Here is a 17,074-nt window from a genome sequence, read left to right as displayed (position 1 = left end):
ATATACCTTTTGCTATTGCTTAAAGTACTTCTGGGGTAGTCAGTGCTACAGAAGTATTGGAAACAGTCATTGGAGTTGGGCAGTAGGACTTACCTTCTGCTGCTGAGGAAACAACAGTAGAGCCAAGAGCCAGTGTGACATCACACATTGAGGTTAACCCACATTACTAGGCCAGTGTCTATCCTGGACTGGGGGCTTCAAACCAAGCACAGTACAGGAGGTATAGCTTCACAGGTGCCAAATGGGGAGAAATTAGTACCTCCCTCACTTTGTTGACCACACTTTTGGTAATGCAGCCCACGAGGCTGTTGTATTTTTTCAGTGCCAGGGCACACTGCTGCCTCAATTTCAACCGTGTCTACCATCTTCCCTCTGGCGTTTTTATGCAAAGCTGACTATTAGTCAGCTGGCCTCTAGCGTGTACTGTAGCATTGGGTTATTCCAGGTACAGGATTCGACATCTGTGTTTGCTAAACACTGTGAGGTCCTACTCAGGCCATTTATCCAGCCAGTTGATGTCCCCCTTGCCTTTCAGCCTATCAATCACTCCACTGACTTTGGTATTAACAGCACTCTTGCTGAAAGCACATTCCATACCATCATCTAGGTTATTAACTTGGATATTGGTCCCAGTATCAGTCCCCAAATACCAGGGATACCACTGGTAGCTAGCTAATAGTTGAACGTTGTGCAGCTGATCACCTGCTGATTCATATTGTAACGTATAATCAAAGACTTCATTAAAAACCTTCTTTATAAAAACATCTCTGTGTTTATCCTAGCAGAGGCTTGTTTTCCTCAAACTACAAGTCCATGTGGCACAAATTCAGGACTTTGTGTTGCTCTAAGTTAACCAGGAAGCCTCACTTACTCTCGGTGATGCCACAGCTCAGGAAATGAGTTACACTGCTTACAGTTGCTTTATCAGAAGTGCAAGTTCTAGGACAGTCTGTCAAGACTTGCACAGAAAGATGGACAGCTTCATAGTCATCACCCTGAATCAGTGCAGGGGAGTATGTATGACAGGGATCCTAATGTCCAGACCCGCAGCTGAAGCTTTCTTTTTCTCCAAAGGCAGGCACTGCACATGCAGAACTTCTCTCAGTTCCAAACAAACCTACTTCCACTCAATTCCATTTGTTGTTGAATGTTACTTGGGAGACCTGTAATACTGTCATAATGTCAAGTATGAGAGGTTCTTAAGTGAGAAAAAACCCTAATTTAATAATGTCTAACTTTTTCATCTTCAAAAATTGACAGACCATGTCTGCAGGGGGGGTAGAGGGAGCTTATGAATTACCTGGTTAGAATGCAAAGCCTTCTACTTCAGCAATAAATTAAATTTTCTAATCCAGTCCCTCATATACTTATCACACTTGAGAGCTTCCTGATGCTATTAAAAAAGATTTTTAATAGATGAAAAGCTATTAGCTTTGATTATTACCTGTAATGGATGTTTCTATAGAAATACACTTCTACCATGTACAAACATTAGTCTGAGAACCTGAGCTCTTAGCAAACACTGCTTCAAACTGCAAAGAAAGGCTTCAGAGGCCTGTGTCTCCAGCAGCAGGAGCACATGAAAGGTATTTGTGGTTCTGAGGGCTATGAAACAGCAGAAAGACACTGCAAGAAGACAGCTTTCCCTGCAGAGTCCATCATCTTGGAGCAGTCAGCAACCACTCTTCTGACCTGTGAAAAGGGTACACAGCTGTGGCACCACTAGAATAAATCACGGTTTACTGTGCAGTGCTGCATCTCTTGCACACCACAGAATGTGGTGGCTCAACTCTGCTGCCACAGAGCTGCACATCTGCAGCCTTGCTGAAAACCCACTGAATGTTAAGCATGCATAATGTACCTCTGCTGAGGCATTTAGCACTGTTTTTTTTCCTGCAAGGGGCTCTTTCTGCCCCAGATACTGAGTAAGTCACAGGAAACCATCCAGTCAACAGAATATTATTCTACTTCACACTAGGTTAAAAACATATCTTTTCAAAGGTGTTTTTCTGAAAACTGGGATTTGCCTTACTCAATGAGAGATTGGATTTGGGTGCATGTCTTCCATGTCTCAGGCAAATACTTTTAGCAACTGAATTTCTGGACATTGCAAAAACAGATGGTACCTCTGCTTCTCCAGACACATGTATTCCTATTAAAAAGTTTTGATTCCAAAAATTCAGCATTTTCCAAAGGAAAAAAAAAAAAAAATATTATCAGAAACATTCTCAGTGTCAATAGTCAGAGTAGTGCCTTTGACATCCTCTCTGAAAATATTAGGCTACTTAAGTGCTTTATCTTCCCTCATTAAATTTCAAATGATTAAAGGGAATGGAAAACCAAGACCCTGGTCCAGCAACACACAAACATACTCTCTGAATCAAGATGCTGAGCTTTATCTGCGGCCATGCCTTTAAATTAAACTCTAGGATCAAGTACCATAACTTTGAATCCAATTTTTTTATTGTTAAGCCCATCCAGAAGGCAAAAGACATTTCTGTGCAAACCATCTGCTCTTCCTTATCTCCAGTTCCACAATACATTACTGACAAGTCTTACTGATGAATTTTGATAGCATAGGCAATTAAACACATACAATGTGTGTACATGCATTTTTTTTAAATATACGTACATGCATACACACAGTTAAAAAAAACCTCATTGGAAAGCCAGGAAGATGGGAAATTGAAATACACAATGTTTTTAAAAGGCATGGATGCAAACAGTGTGGAACTGGATTATACAGAAGACTTTGAATTCATTATGTCTGTCAGTCTGTGCCATGACAGATGTGGAAAAAACTATTTGCAAGCAGCTTAGCTGCTCACTGCCTGCTATAAACATGATCTGTGCAGTCACCCAACTTCCTTGAAAATACTGATTGACAGAAAAGTTTCTTGCTCAGAATTTAAAGAAAAAAAAGGAAAAAAGAATTTAAAAATAATAATATATAAAAAAAAGCCCTATATCTTTGCAGCACTATAGGAAGACCTGGGCTGAGCATAAACACCAGCCCAATCTTCCTAGAGAACTCAGGTTTTAAGCCCACTGGAGACCTTCTAGAAGCAGATGCATTACACACTTTATGAAGCCTGAGAGAAGGCTGAGCAATCTCTGCAGACCTCACCAGCATCCCCTCCTGGGAAAGGAGCTAAGTACAAAAGCATCAGTTTTAGATCTAGCCCTACTTTCTCTTCTCACTGGTGTCATCTCAAGGACAAGCACTCACACACTCACCTAACACTACATAAAGTTCATATCCTTCACTACAAACACATTTTATTTCTTCATTTATTTCTATCCTACCTGCTGACAGCTGCCACTCAAACTATACTAAGTCGATAAACTCATTTACTGAACACTTAGCTAATAGAATTTAGCAAGCTCTTTGTAGAAGTAGAAGCTTTGTAGAAGTTAGCAAGCTCAGAAGAAGATAGGACCACATTTCTGCTCTCACAGGAACATACAGGATCTGTAATAAGTCTACCAACTCTTTGGCCTTAACGGTCACTTTGATGATCTGTGAGTTTTAACTACCAGTCTTGTATAATAAGTTAAGCTAACAGCATAACTTGTTGCTATTCAACAGAAGAACCCTTTCCTCCCTCCCTCCCATACCAGATTTCTAATTAAGGAGATTAATCCATCTCCTGCTTTGCTTAAAATATGCATTTAACATGCAACCGTTACACATTAACATTATTAACTGACAATAAATACATGAGCATCTCCTTCCCTCATCTACAAGGATCCTTCATACCTCCTGCAAGCAAGCAACAGCTGCTGTAACTCTCCCCATGACTTCCACAGCAATTCACATCAGGTATCTCACAGGCTCAAGTCTTTTAACAGGTTTGCATAAATAATGAAGTTAGTGAGGAATGGTCTTCCCCATGGAGCAAAATTATGCCTCATCTGAAAAGTGCTGAGTGCTGATAATTAATGTTTTCTTGCCTCTAAGGGTCATCTCATCTATTTCTATTTATTTACACAGTCAGATAAGTAGCTGCAGTGGTAGTGAGTGCCAAGGAAGAAAGGGTGTTGTCTCCAGCCACGAGAGGTGTGAAAAGGACCCTGTGTGGGTCTAGGAATGGGATGTGCACATCCAGCACCACTGGCAGAAAGATGTTGCAGTGACAAACGACAGAAAGCTTTTCTGTGTAAATGTACACACCAGTGCAAATTACAGTCACATAAAATACACACTTCTATTGTTATCTAAGATGAAATAGTCATGAATTAAAGGAGATTACTAAACCACATACATATTCAAAGGTGACTCCATCGCAGGGAATGCAACACTGGAACAAAGCACCATGCACACACAATTATGAGATGTGACAGGCTAGGGGCCAGGGTGTTTTGGTTTTAGTTTGGTTTGGATTGTTGAGTATTTGGGTATTTTTATTTTAGAAACGATTGACAGAAGTTGCAAAAGAGAAGTGGTATCCTATAATAGACTTTGGGGAAGATTAGGGAGAAAGAACAATAGCTCAGAGAGAACAGAAGAACTGTTTTGTCTGATGCTCTGCCAAGCTTGTGTTAAATAACAAAACAAAGTCCTAAAAGAATTCGTTAATATGGCAACAAGTCTCTCCTGGACCGATGAAAGATAAGGCTATGTAAAGCATTGCTAATCTATTTGAGCACCGGTTTCTGCTACTCAAGTTAAAGCTATAGCTCTTGGCTGTGGAAACCTCATTTGTCAGGGTCTCCCTCTCCAGCACCAGTGAGCCTGCAGTAGCCCTTGATGTGCTGTTAAGTTCATCTGAGCAATTTCCAAATCTTTTCAGAGGACTAACTCTTTCTAAAGTCACAAATGATTATCTGGCGCAGCTCCAGCCTTCCAGACAAAAAATGACTACCTAACTATAGAAATCAAGGTAACCTGATTAAGATCACTCATTTTTTTCAGAACTTGTTCTGATTCCACTAAAACAAAGCAAGCAATAAAAAGTATTCTTCTACTGAAAGTTTCCTTTGTCCTGTAAGCTATCCACCCATACCTACCCTCCTGATTCAGGTATTTATGTTATTTTATGGCAGTACTTTTTAGTGCAGAAGATAAGCACAGGCTCTAGCCCAGAGAATTTATCCTTTTATAGCCAAGGTACAATGAAGTGAGATGGAGAAGAACACCTGGGGAACATGACAGTGAAGCTATGTAGTAGAAATGGTGCAAGACTGGTAAAAAAATTGTAGAAGGATGCTGCTTTATGCAACATATTGTGATATTCTAGATTGAAATGGTGTGATACTCTAGATTGAAATGGTGTACATAGTTCGGGTATGTCATGGATGAGAAAGGGGCAATTTACATCACTCATCTGGATTGAAATGGTGTATATAGTTCGGGTATGTCATGGATGAGAAAGGGGCAATTTACATCACTCATCTGGATTAGGATGATTTGACTTTATGGATCAAAACAAAGGAAAAATCCTTGCTCAAGCACAGCTATGCAACTAAATCAGTGTCATGCAAAGCTACATCCTAATTTTCCATGAACTGTCAAGAAAATGAATTAAATTCAACTTTGGAGCAGTGCCTAGGGAAGAATTTCTATATGCAACTGCTTTCCATGATCTCCACACATGGTTACTGAAAATCAGATTGTTTTGCTCCCTTCCTTTACCACAGCTTTCTGAGTATATTTGTTTCCCTCTCTCTTCTAGAGCAGAACTTTCAATGCAAAAAGACATGAAAAAAGAATCTCACGGCTACAAAGTGTTACATGCTCAAAGCAGCAACTCTCTCCTCTCCTACGAGCATCCCAGGGCAGCTTGTATTTTTCTCAATCACCAGTGTACATATGCAGCTCAAATCAAGGCTGTGAGGACCTTGGCAGCATTTACCTTCACAGGCTTGCCACTCACAGAAATCTGTTGCTTTCTGACCTGCATTACAACACAAAAGCAGCAGCCAGAAATGCCCAGTTTTGTTTGGCTTAAGGGTCACAAAGATGTGAAGATGCACAAACTTGTATGGTTAAAGTCAAAACTGAATGAGTCACCTAATTTCTCAGAGACTGACTCAGGCCCAGACCCTGTAAAATCCTTTTGGAGAAATGGGAATTTTCTGTTGCTAGGCCAAGTTTCAGGTTAGGATTGAAGACCAGGCTGATGTTTGTATTCATTCCCCTGTAACCAGTTCGTGTTGAGTGCAAGGAGACACCACCCAGTACTAACACATTTCAGTAAGTTTAGCAGAATTTGGGTCTTCGGTGTTTATAGCTTACAAAATAAAGCTACAAATTGAAAAAGCTTATTTTCTCTTTTTCTTTTTAACCAGATTTTATTTTCTACTGTCTAAGGACGAAGACAATTACAGGATTTGGGTTTTAACACTTACAAACTTTCAGTGCTGCTGTGTGACCTTCAAGACTCCAATGACCTTAGAAATAAAAAAGTAAAAAAAAAAAGAAAAAAAAAATTGCAGTCAACATTTTACAAAACCACTGCTAACACGGGTCACTGATGGCTCTTAAAACTTTCCAAAAAAGCAGAGATGCTGGGAAAACATTAAAAAATAACCAACCTGGCCCCAAAATATAAACAAAGTACTCGATTTAGACTAAAACAATGCAGAGATTTCATACTCTGTTATCCGCACACAAAACACCAGGGAATTAGAATATGGACAAGGAAGGGAATATGACAGGACAAAAAGAAGTTCCTATCCTAAACTGTACCTCTATGAAAAGGGAGAAAGTGCTTTAAGGCAGAAGCGTGCGTATGTGAATTCTGGCTACATCTACAGCTGTGTGCTGCAGCATCCAGACACTTGGGGATCTGCCATCACAAATAAAATGAGTAGTTTGCCAGTAACATACCAAACATTAGTGGTGTCTAACATAACTATAGGTTTTGCTCACAATAGCACTGCCAAATGACAGCAGGGTTTTTATTCAACTGCTTGCTTTCCTTTCTCACTGTGGAACAACTGCCTGCCTAGCTATTGAATATTATATATGTATAAATATGTTTGTTACTTGCATAAAGAAAGCCCACAAGGTTTCAGTCAATAATATTCAACTCCAGGGCTTTTGATCACACAATAATTTATCAAAACAGTTACTGTGCGAAGAGTAGAAAGAAAATGCTATGGTTTCTCACAACGTAATACTAACCAATCCAAACTGTAGATTTCCAAAGCAATACTCAAAGCATGTTAAAAAGGAAGTTTCAAATCGAGCGGTTTTTCTAGTTCACTGGCTTGCTTTGATTATCATTTTACAAGCTATGAACTCTTAGTTTAAGTGTTTGATTCTATGTGGTCCACTTGTACTGGACTAGCTATAAATACTTAAAGGTGATGAAAGGTAAAAATAGCAGGAGTTACTGTTAGCATAAGGAGGACAAAATACTGCCCTGTACCTGCCTATGTTTATATTCAAGCTCAGGTGAAAGCAAATGAAGTTTCCCATTAAGACAAACAAAGCAAAAAAAGACAGGCACCTTCTTTAGTCAGCTAAACCATGTTGAACCTGTTAGAAACCCTGCTGGTATAAAAGCACAATAGGGGCAAACTGTCTTTTAGGGGCAGGAGAGCAGATCAGCATTCATGAGCAGCCTGTTCAGTTACAAACTGTACAGACTCCTGAAAACCACTATCAAAGGAAACTAAAGGCCAGTTCAGCCAACAGACAAGGGTCATTAGTCCACATCTAATTTGAAAGAACTAGGCAGGACAAAAGATTAGCATCTTGCCTTTGTCAGAATTAATAGAGTTGGAATTAAAATCTTTGCTGTAAAGCAGCGTAAGACAATCCAAGCAACTATTCTTTCCAACTATGCTGCTCAGTCTAGTCAGTTGTCAAAAAACATAAAAACCAAAACAGAAATCCTACTCAGAAACTGACTTGGCCTCTCCTGAAGAGTCATCAAGGCTAATGGCACGAACCAGTCACTCTACAGGTAAGGGTGGAAGTGATGCCAGAACTTACTCTTCTTCTGCAGAAACCTGCCCATCAGTCCATTGAAGCAACAGCAATCATATGAAGATATCAGACAACTTGGCCTCCTACTTATGGAGGGAAGTAAATCAATACCTCATGACTTCTACTTCCAGAAAGCAGCACCAACAGGTATCTGTCATCACTTGGCTTATCACATTCCAAGAGGGACAGACAAGGACTCTCTGGCAGCCTGGGAAGCAGGTTGCAGTAAGCCAGCCGCAGCACCCTCCATTTGTCTGTAGAGGGCTTGTTGCTCTCCAGCTGGACTGGAGTTGACACCTCAGCGAGCTGAGAAGCAATTTTGGTTCCTTCCAGAAGAAAAGCCCTACTCTTCCTTCTGATACACTTTCAGAAAACCTTTCCTTTTCTCATTTTGCTATCTCAAGGGCAGTTTTGTGAATATCTACCTCAAATTCCTTTTGCAGATGGTTTTCTGACTACTTCCTAGAATGGGTCCAACTTTTCTGTTTACAAGTTTATAGTGTTTGAATATAGATTTCACCATGAACTTTCTCACTGTCTTGGCTACTTTGTTTCCCTCAGCTGGAGTGTGCTACCAATTACCTAAAAACCCTCTAGCTCTACTGCATTTGGCAGGAATATTCAGGTAAGGCAGCATGTAGAGATTACGGCATCCAAACCCACTCCTTTTCTCCAAAATCTATGAAGAGCTTCATTACCTAAATTGACATATGGGGGAAAGAAAGAAGGAACACTGGAAAAACTATTCTGAAAGATTTCACCTTTAAAAAAGCTAACAAATGTTTAGTGTAGTGGGCATTTCAAACAATATTACTGTAATTCAAGGCATAACACTGATCAGCTGCAGCTCCTATAAAACACTGCTGCCAAAAGGCAGTCTGTAGGTACTGTTTAAATAGCCAAACACTTTCTCTTTGCACTGGCAAGAACTGTTCGTGATACTTGAACAAAGCATGTGGTAAAACTTTGTTACATATGATAGGCGAAATTAGTTATGGTCTTAATAAAGTGCTTCTAATGAAGTATTATCAACACCATCATTGTGTATAATGGGGCATATCCATTTTCCAGGTTTTCCTCTAGAAAGCTGAATTTCTTTGTTATAACATTGGCTCCATTTAAGTAGCATTTCTGAGCCTTGAGGATATGTTGCTTATTTACCTAGCATCAGCATGAGTATTGTCTATTTTTCTGTTGGAGACATCAACAAGGGAAAAACACATGTTTCTAGCTTACTCGGCAATGCAAGACCATTTGCAATATGCAGTATGTTTGACAGCATTTAAAAGAAAAACAAAGTCAACCTTATTTCCTAAATCTACCAAGCTACCTTTTTTGGAGTTGTGCTAACCCCTAAAAATTAGGTTTGATAATCAAACTATTTTGTTCCATCAATAACTTTCAGGAGTGGGCTTTCCTGGAAGGGGCTTCATGTCCCAGTTTACTTCAGCAGAACCTGCTTCTCAGAAAGGACTAATGTCTACTATTTATTCCACTTTGGCAAGTTGTTAAGTATGTTCTTACTGATCTATGCTGTTCCTAACAAGTGTCTAGAGTCCCCTTAATTTGGCAGGGGAATGCACATACACAAGAGCATGGTTACTCCTCCAATAGGATTTAATGATTCCAAAACCTGAACTGTAACACAGCCTGAACCTGTCCCCTTTCACCCCAGCTTCCAGTGCTAGACTACTCATATCATCATCTCACAGTCCGAAATCTGTCCTACCTGATTTTTTTTGCAGTTGTATTAGTATCTTCTCCAACCATCAGTAAAACTAGATGAAATGAAAATGCAAACTGTAGAAGTCATTTCCAGCAGATAAATTCCTTGCTAGCTCTTTCCCGCCTGCTGCTAAGCCAGCCTTCTATCTAGAGGAAAGACCTTTGTGATTTTTTTCCTGCTTTATTATTAGGCTGGAAACAATAGCCTTTTTGTTCTATGGCAAGAATACAGGAGCCGAAGCTCCATGCACAATTGTGTGATCATTGTGCAGCCCTGTGTCCCAACCTTTCCGAAACACAGCAGGCACAAAGTTATCCAGCTGACTAGTGAGAAGATAAAGGACGGTCCAAGGGAAACAATGAACAAAATTGTCACTTCCAACAATGCAGAAGGCCACTTCAGTATTCCCACAACCTCTTGCCAATTTTTCTTTCCTTGTGTGATTTCCTCCATCAAATAACTGCTGTCATTTTTGACTGCTTACATGATTAATTATTCTGGCCATTCTTAGGAGAAATGAGAACACTGACCTAGGCCTGGACCATTTACTTGTAAAAATAATCCTAACTTTATGTCCTTGAAAATGAAGGAGGGTCTGAGACACTGAGCAGTTTATTCCCTAAGCTCCAAAACCCAGACGCTGCTCTGCTTTGCACCTCTGAGGTACAGCTGGCCTACAAAGGCCAAGCTCCAGATGACATAGTCCTAGTGGAGGACACTCAGGTACAAGATTACTCCACAAGCCAAGGCAGAAGATCATTGCAGAAATGGAAAGACATTTCTAGAAGTGATTTTGCCTGGTACAATAGAACTAGAGCCTTCTGGGTGTGCAGCAGCAGTAGTCACTGTGCAGATTTTCAGCTGGTTTACAGCTGTGCCTGTTCTCTCTAGCATCAAAGGACTTCGGTTAGCTGTTTTACTCAGCCATACCAGCAGATATAATGCTAATATGCTGTGCTTGTGTTTTGTTTTCAGTGGGTCAGTCCCACAAGCAAGTAGGAAATTTTTGTGGTGTTCATTCATAAGAACAAATTGTCCCACTTTAGGAAAAATAAGATGATCCCTACCTTAGAGAACTTTTTGCTATGCTGCAACTAATTGACCAAATTCAGCAGCAAGGCTTCAGAGTGCTTCTAGAAGCCATACTCCTTCACTTTGCAAACATAAACTACATATCAAGCTTAGCGGTGAAACTCTTCACCACAATTATAAGCCTTTGCCAAAAAGGGCATCTGTTACTTGTAGATGAAGAGATGATCAGTTTAGGCATGGTCTGGTTTGCACATGGTGACCAATCATGATAAGCACCATATATTCCATTCAGCCAAAGTTTAAAAGCAGGCCTATCACACCTCTGTTCTTACGACAAAAATCTCCCTTCAAGCACAGAAGCAAAAATAAACAGTCCTTATTCAGGAGGAGCCCGCTGATTTGCTTCAGATCATGATAAACCCACAGAAGTTGTCCTGCTGTGCATTTACTCAACTAAAACCAGACTTAACTCACCTGGCAAAATAAACTGAACAATAGCAGAAAAAAGACCCCAAATATTGTTAAAGAAAAATATTCTTGTATAATAATGTACTTCAAGTTACTATATAATACTGCATAAAAATATATTGTAATGTGTTTTGATGATGGGTATTATGATAATATAATGATACATCAGGATGATAATTAAGGAAATTTTGATTCTCCAATTTAACATTGTTATTTTCCAGGCAACATACAGATGACAAATTCAAACCATTGTGGTAGATATTAGCTATCACACCTTAGACGTCAGCTATGAGATGCATATGAAAAACAAAAGAAGGTATGTTAAGACTACATGCAAAATAAGTCCAAAGGGAATTTCAGGTGAATGAAGTGTCCAAAATTATTAGAACTCTTAAAAGTTGTTTTCCAGTAAAATTATGTTAAAAATTATTTTAAAAATTATTTTACAGTATTTCCACAGGGATTAAAAGAAGCCTTGATCTGCCAAAGTTATGTAAACTGAAAGTAGAAATGACACTTAAAACCTCCCAGGACTGAACATGTCAAAGATCTTAAGACTGCCTGTTTCACGTGGAGGCCTATCTTGTTCAGCATCCCCATGCTACCATATGTAAAGTCATCCAAGATATGGCAAATAAAGGCAGGAAGCAGCAGGAGTTCCTACAAGGAAACTGACAACTGAAAGACAGGATCTTTACAGAGGCTGTGCTAATCATCAAGAAAACTAAATGCCATGGAGGTTTAACTGTGGATGTTTTGGTTTTTCCCTGCCTCAGCTTTACGTTCCCCATATGAATTAAAAACTGTTTGGGAGAGCATTCTCCTTTGCATTACATAGCACTTACACCAACAGGGACCCCAGTAAGTTTGCCACTAGTTTAGTTTTAAAGTATTCCACTATTTCTACTACAGTTCACTTAAGCAAGTGTTTTACCAATAGGCCCCAATATCCAGCAGCTGCCTTTTGCACTCAGATGATATTTTCATGGTTCAATTGTGCATGGGCATTGTCTCACTGTAGAGCAACTTTATGACTGCACTAATTTCACAGTGAAGTCAATAAAATCCCTTTTCCTTAAAAGACAGGAGATGTTTAAGAAAGATTTGACCTCATGGAATGGTACAATACACAGTGCTAAAATGTGCTGTTCATAACTTCCACACAAACAGCCCTCATGAATCTTTGCTTAACTTGTGGCAGAATAGCATGCTGAATACAGTCCAGTTCTGTCAAGTCACCATTACCTCCACATTGCACAGCACATGGGACCACTGTGAAAACAGTCGAGAAATATGGGATCATAAGGACAGAAGCTGCAGATAGGAAAAAAAAAAGTAATACTTGCTGACTGGTGCATTTGCAAAGAGAATAGCAGAGAATGTATTATTTTGGAATAAAGTCCTAATGAGACTGGCATGGGAAAATCTACAGAGAAATAAGCATGCTAGCCATAACAACTTATGTATCAACAACAGCTGAAAGCAAGAGAATGTCTTCATTACCTAGGAAAAATAAGTTCATTACCATTTACTGTCATTACTTTGACAGTAAAACTAGTTATCAGCAGCTTGCTCTCATAGACACTGGTGACAGTCAAGAAAGTTTGATAAGAAGACTCTCCTTTTCCTCACCCTGTCACTCCTTACTAAATTTAAACCCTACTATACAAAGTGTAGCCCAATCCTCATTATCAAATTAACTACAAAGGCAGGCACAAGCTAGTGGAAACTGCTGCAGACACAGCTAAATCACGACACATCACAGTAGAACTGCAGCTGCAGTATTCAGAAGGGAAATAGGGAAGAAAATTCAACTGTGTGTGTCAAAGAAGCACTGCAAGACAGTGAAAAACTAAGCGAAAGTTTTACACTGCCTTTCTAGACATCATAGAATGGTTTGGGTTGGACGGGACCTTTACAAGTCATCTAGTCCAAGCCCCCTGCAATGAGCAGAGACATCTTCCACTAGATCATGTTGCTCAGAGGCTCGTACAACCTGACCTTGAATGTCCCCAGGGATGAGGCATCTATCACCTCTCTGTGCAACCTGTTAAAGTGCTTCACCATGTTAGTTGTAAACAATTTCTTCCTCATATCTAGCCTGAATGTTTTAGATTATAACCATTGTCCCTTGCCGTATCACAACAAGTCCTACTAAAAGTCTGTTGCCATCAGAAAGATGTAGACGTAGAGATTCACATGACAGGAAGCAGAAGGTCACAAACTAAATCCTGAGTTTAAGGATGCCAGTTTGCAGAGTCCTGTACCACACAGATGTTGGGCATCCTTATTTTAAGTCAGTATATTAATGAAGTCTAAACACACCACATAACTATAAAAGCTGACAATGGAAACTGCAGTCTCCTTTGTACAAGGATTATTAAGTTAAACTGCTGCCTGCTAAAGAAAAAAATCCCAGATTCCTAGAAGTTTGATGACTTCCTAAATCCTACAGTGTAGCCAAAAATTCAATCAGTCAAGAAAGCTAGGAAGACTTTCTAATTTCACTAAAACTTCATGTTCCACACTCACATTCAAGGATGATTAAAAGTTTTACCAAAAAAAACCCAAACGATGAAGGCTAAGAGAGGGAACAGATGAAATAACTGGAGTATACTAAAAGTGATCTTTCACTTCAGGGTTTTCTCCCCGTCTGACTACCCTTGTGTTACACACAGGAGTTGTTTTATTAGGCTATGGCTGCTAGAGATGTGCTGCAAAGTATTTGTAGTGCTTGTGATGTTAGCCTCTGCTGATACCAGGGAATACACAGTCATTCTCAAAATACCATAAAGTAATTCTAATAATTCATGACACATATTTAATCATACTATTAATTTGCAAGGGTTTCTCCCAGGCTCATCAGCCTGAAATTTAGTGGTCTGACTATTCTTCACTGGATCCCCCAGCACACCAGCTGTAGCACTTACCACTGCAGCCTAATAGACAAAGCAACAGAAGAGAGTTGGCAGGCAAAAACAAAAATGTGATTTTATGGGCTAGCATATACCCACAAAAACAGTGGTGGAACACAAGCCCAATCAATATAGGACCATGGGGACCCCTGTTTATGTAACATGAAGCCAGAACACATTAAACTCTCAAGTTCTTTCCAGTGTTAGAGGTTTGCTGCATGCGTTGTACAGACCTTGGAACGATATCTGATTTACTTTGCCAGCAAAAACATTACAGATGGAACTGTCAAGTCTTCTTGTTTTGTGGCGCCTGCTTTTCTAACACGTGACTTTTTTAAACAACAACTGTCACTCATCAGATAAACTCAATGTCTTTTCCAGCACCTGCAAAAAATTGCTTTGAGGACCAAGAATAGACTTCAAGAACTGACAATCTACAAACTTCCCTTCAAAAAGCCATTCTACACTGGTTTTCACAAACTACACATGTTTTTCGCTATTATAATTCTGGTTTATTGCTGGCATGTAGGACTGTATTTGCCAATTACTCATTTCGCTGTTTCTTCAGGTTTCCACTATAAGCAAATAGTGAGCATGTGCTAGTTAAAATGATCCTAGAGACAAACTGGGCACATACACGGTGTAAAAATGGCTGCAAAGAGCTTTAAGACTCCTGTGCTACAAGTCTTGCTCATAATTTATTTCCCCATACCACTCAGGATTCAGAGAAGGCTTAAGGGTATTCTCAGTCATGTCAATAGGAAGAGAGGAAAACCAGCAGAAGGTGTATTTGAAAGGCAGCTTTAGAAGCAAGACATCATTAAATTTCACTGGGATCAAATCCTAAAACCAGATGCTGAAAATGAGCTCAAAGTCAGAACTCAGTCTGGCTCCTGCTGCTTTCCTCACTTGTCCTTAAAAGTGAGAACTTAAAAAAATAGCTAGTGCACAGTATTGCATAAAGCAGTCTTTTTGTTTAAATACAGTGTTACTAGAAAACAACCCCAAAACAATCTAATTACATAACAAAGAGTATTTCATTATTTTATAACAAAGAACCCACAAAAGCATGCTGCAGCCACACAAGCAGAGAAAGAGTTAATGAATGCAGCACAATAAAGTTTTTTGGAGCCTCCCAAAAACTGTGTGGGGAGTTTGCAGAAAATCACTTGTACTAAATAAAATCATCTAACAATTAATTTTAGGCCATAAACTCTCCATTATGAAAGCATCAGTAATAAACGCTGTAAAAGAAAAAACAACAAAACCAAACCCAAAACATCAGAGCTGGAGTTAATCAGAATACCATGAAGGGAAAAAGCAAACTTGGAAGACTGACACTGGCACAACACTTACTGATAAAAAGGAAGGAGCAGGAAGCAGGCAGCTCATGCGATATGGCTTAAGCTAGATGTATGCAAAGACTTAAAGATCTACAAGCAGAAAAACGAGTACTTGCTATCAAGAAGATACATCACAGAAACACACCAGCAGCATTTATAAAAAGACCTGGTCATAGCAGGTACTCTGCTTTTTATGATTTAAGTGGTTGTATCTGTGGAAGATGTGTGTTTTTGAAAATCTGGGCTGGTTGAACTACAGGAAACCGCTGCAAAGTTCCTGCTTCGCTGCAGGTGTGGCATCAAGACCAGAAACTATATTTTTCTAATGCAAAGCTACATTGATAGTTTATATTAAATGTAGGGATATTAGAAACTGAAAGGCAAAGTTACTTATGCAGGCTGGTAACACTGCAGTCTCTCCATGTCCAGTCCAGACTTTGATGCATTAGGAAAATCATGACCATTTGCCAAAAAATGCCAGTGGCATTAGCTATAGTTATTATTGAAAGCAACTAAAACTCCTTTTTATGAGGACTCACATGGGAAAGAGAAGGGGTAATGGGTACAAGTCACTCCCAGAGAGATCCCAATTGAGTGCTAGAGGAAAATTTTTTGCAATGAGAACTATCAGTCATTAGAATCACCTCTCCAGCATACTGGTGGGTTTCCTAACAATTTTAAGATTCAGCTGCACAGACTGCTGAGCCAACTCAGCTAGACTGTGGTTTTGCCAAAAAAGATGGGATGAGATGATTCTTGAGGTCCCTTCTAACCTGATATTCTGTGAAACTTTATATGATCAATTTATCTTAAAGCAGGTAGCATTCAGCAAAGTAAACCTGAAATTTACTCAACAAATAGAGTTTTAATACATATATTCTAACTCTAGCATTAAAAGAAAACTGTAGCAACGTTTCTGTAATAGAGAACCATTTAATATGAAGCAAGTGTTGACAGGGGTTCATTAGATGCTTACATCTAATTAGCTACACACACTAGTCAACACTTTGCTCAAGAGCTCAATATTAATCAGAGCCACTGGCTAATAAGGGTCTATATGCGTACATAGCCACATTTATATAAACATATGGTGTTAAACATGATACTGTCAGTCTCCTTTAAGAGAAGATTTTAAGTTTGAAGGTTCAGTCTGCATTTCTTGCAGATGTCTTTTAATGAGGGTTTTTTTTTTTGTTTTGTTTTGGTTTTCCTTTGTTTTGTTGGGGGGTGGGGTGTTTTTTTTCTTAGGGGTGGTTATTTGCTTTATTTTTTTTAAGACTTCATTTCACCAAGATAATTTTGAGAAACACTGTTCTCTGGGAAATTTGCATGACAGACTAAGCAGAAAACGACTGATCTCCCATCTTTTCTACAACAAAAAGACAGCAAAACCTTAATCACAAACCGCCTGCCACTCAACCTGAATGATGATTTTCTAATACAATCTTTATTCAGCAACGCAACGTATTTGTTTTCTTGCAATGCTATATTGCATCAGCTCGTAGAGCATCCTTGCTTCCCTTGAGGTTAAATGCAACATGTACCTGGTCGGCAAAAGGTAGTCACAGGAGATTCCTACAGGATTTCCATTTCAGGTAACTGAATTTCAAATACTAAACTATATGCCTTTACTTTTCACAATGAAAGTAGT

The 17,074-nt window shown here is 39.3% G+C and overlaps 1 protein-coding gene across 2 annotated transcripts in view; it reads right to left on the bottom strand.

Annotated features, from left to right (window-relative positions):
* Positions 1 to 17,074, bottom strand: part of FBXL7 (F-box and leucine rich repeat protein 7) — a 187,054-nt gene that overhangs the window by 59,849 nt on the left and 110,131 nt on the right. The window contains exon 1 of one of the 2 annotated variants that reach the window (XM_061449244.1): positions 9,669 to 9,823. The exons of the other annotated variant lie outside the window; for it this stretch is intronic. The gene's annotated coding sequence lies outside the window, so the exon portion shown is untranslated. Of the gene's footprint in view, positions 1 to 9,668; positions 9,824 to 17,074 lie in introns of those variants that run through there. 2 annotated transcript variants of the gene reach the window in all.

Source organism: Pezoporus flaviventris, unplaced genomic scaffold (genome assembly GCF_033815535.1).
Source record: "Pezoporus flaviventris isolate CSIRO_AGI_PZ_B2104156 unplaced genomic scaffold, CSIRO_AGI_Pfla_v1 ptg000007l, whole genome shotgun sequence".
NCBI lineage: Eukaryota > Metazoa > Chordata > Aves > Psittaciformes > Psittacidae > Pezoporus > Pezoporus flaviventris.
Note: the sequence above shows the minus strand (reverse complement) of the source record. Positions and strands in the feature narration are given on the sequence as shown.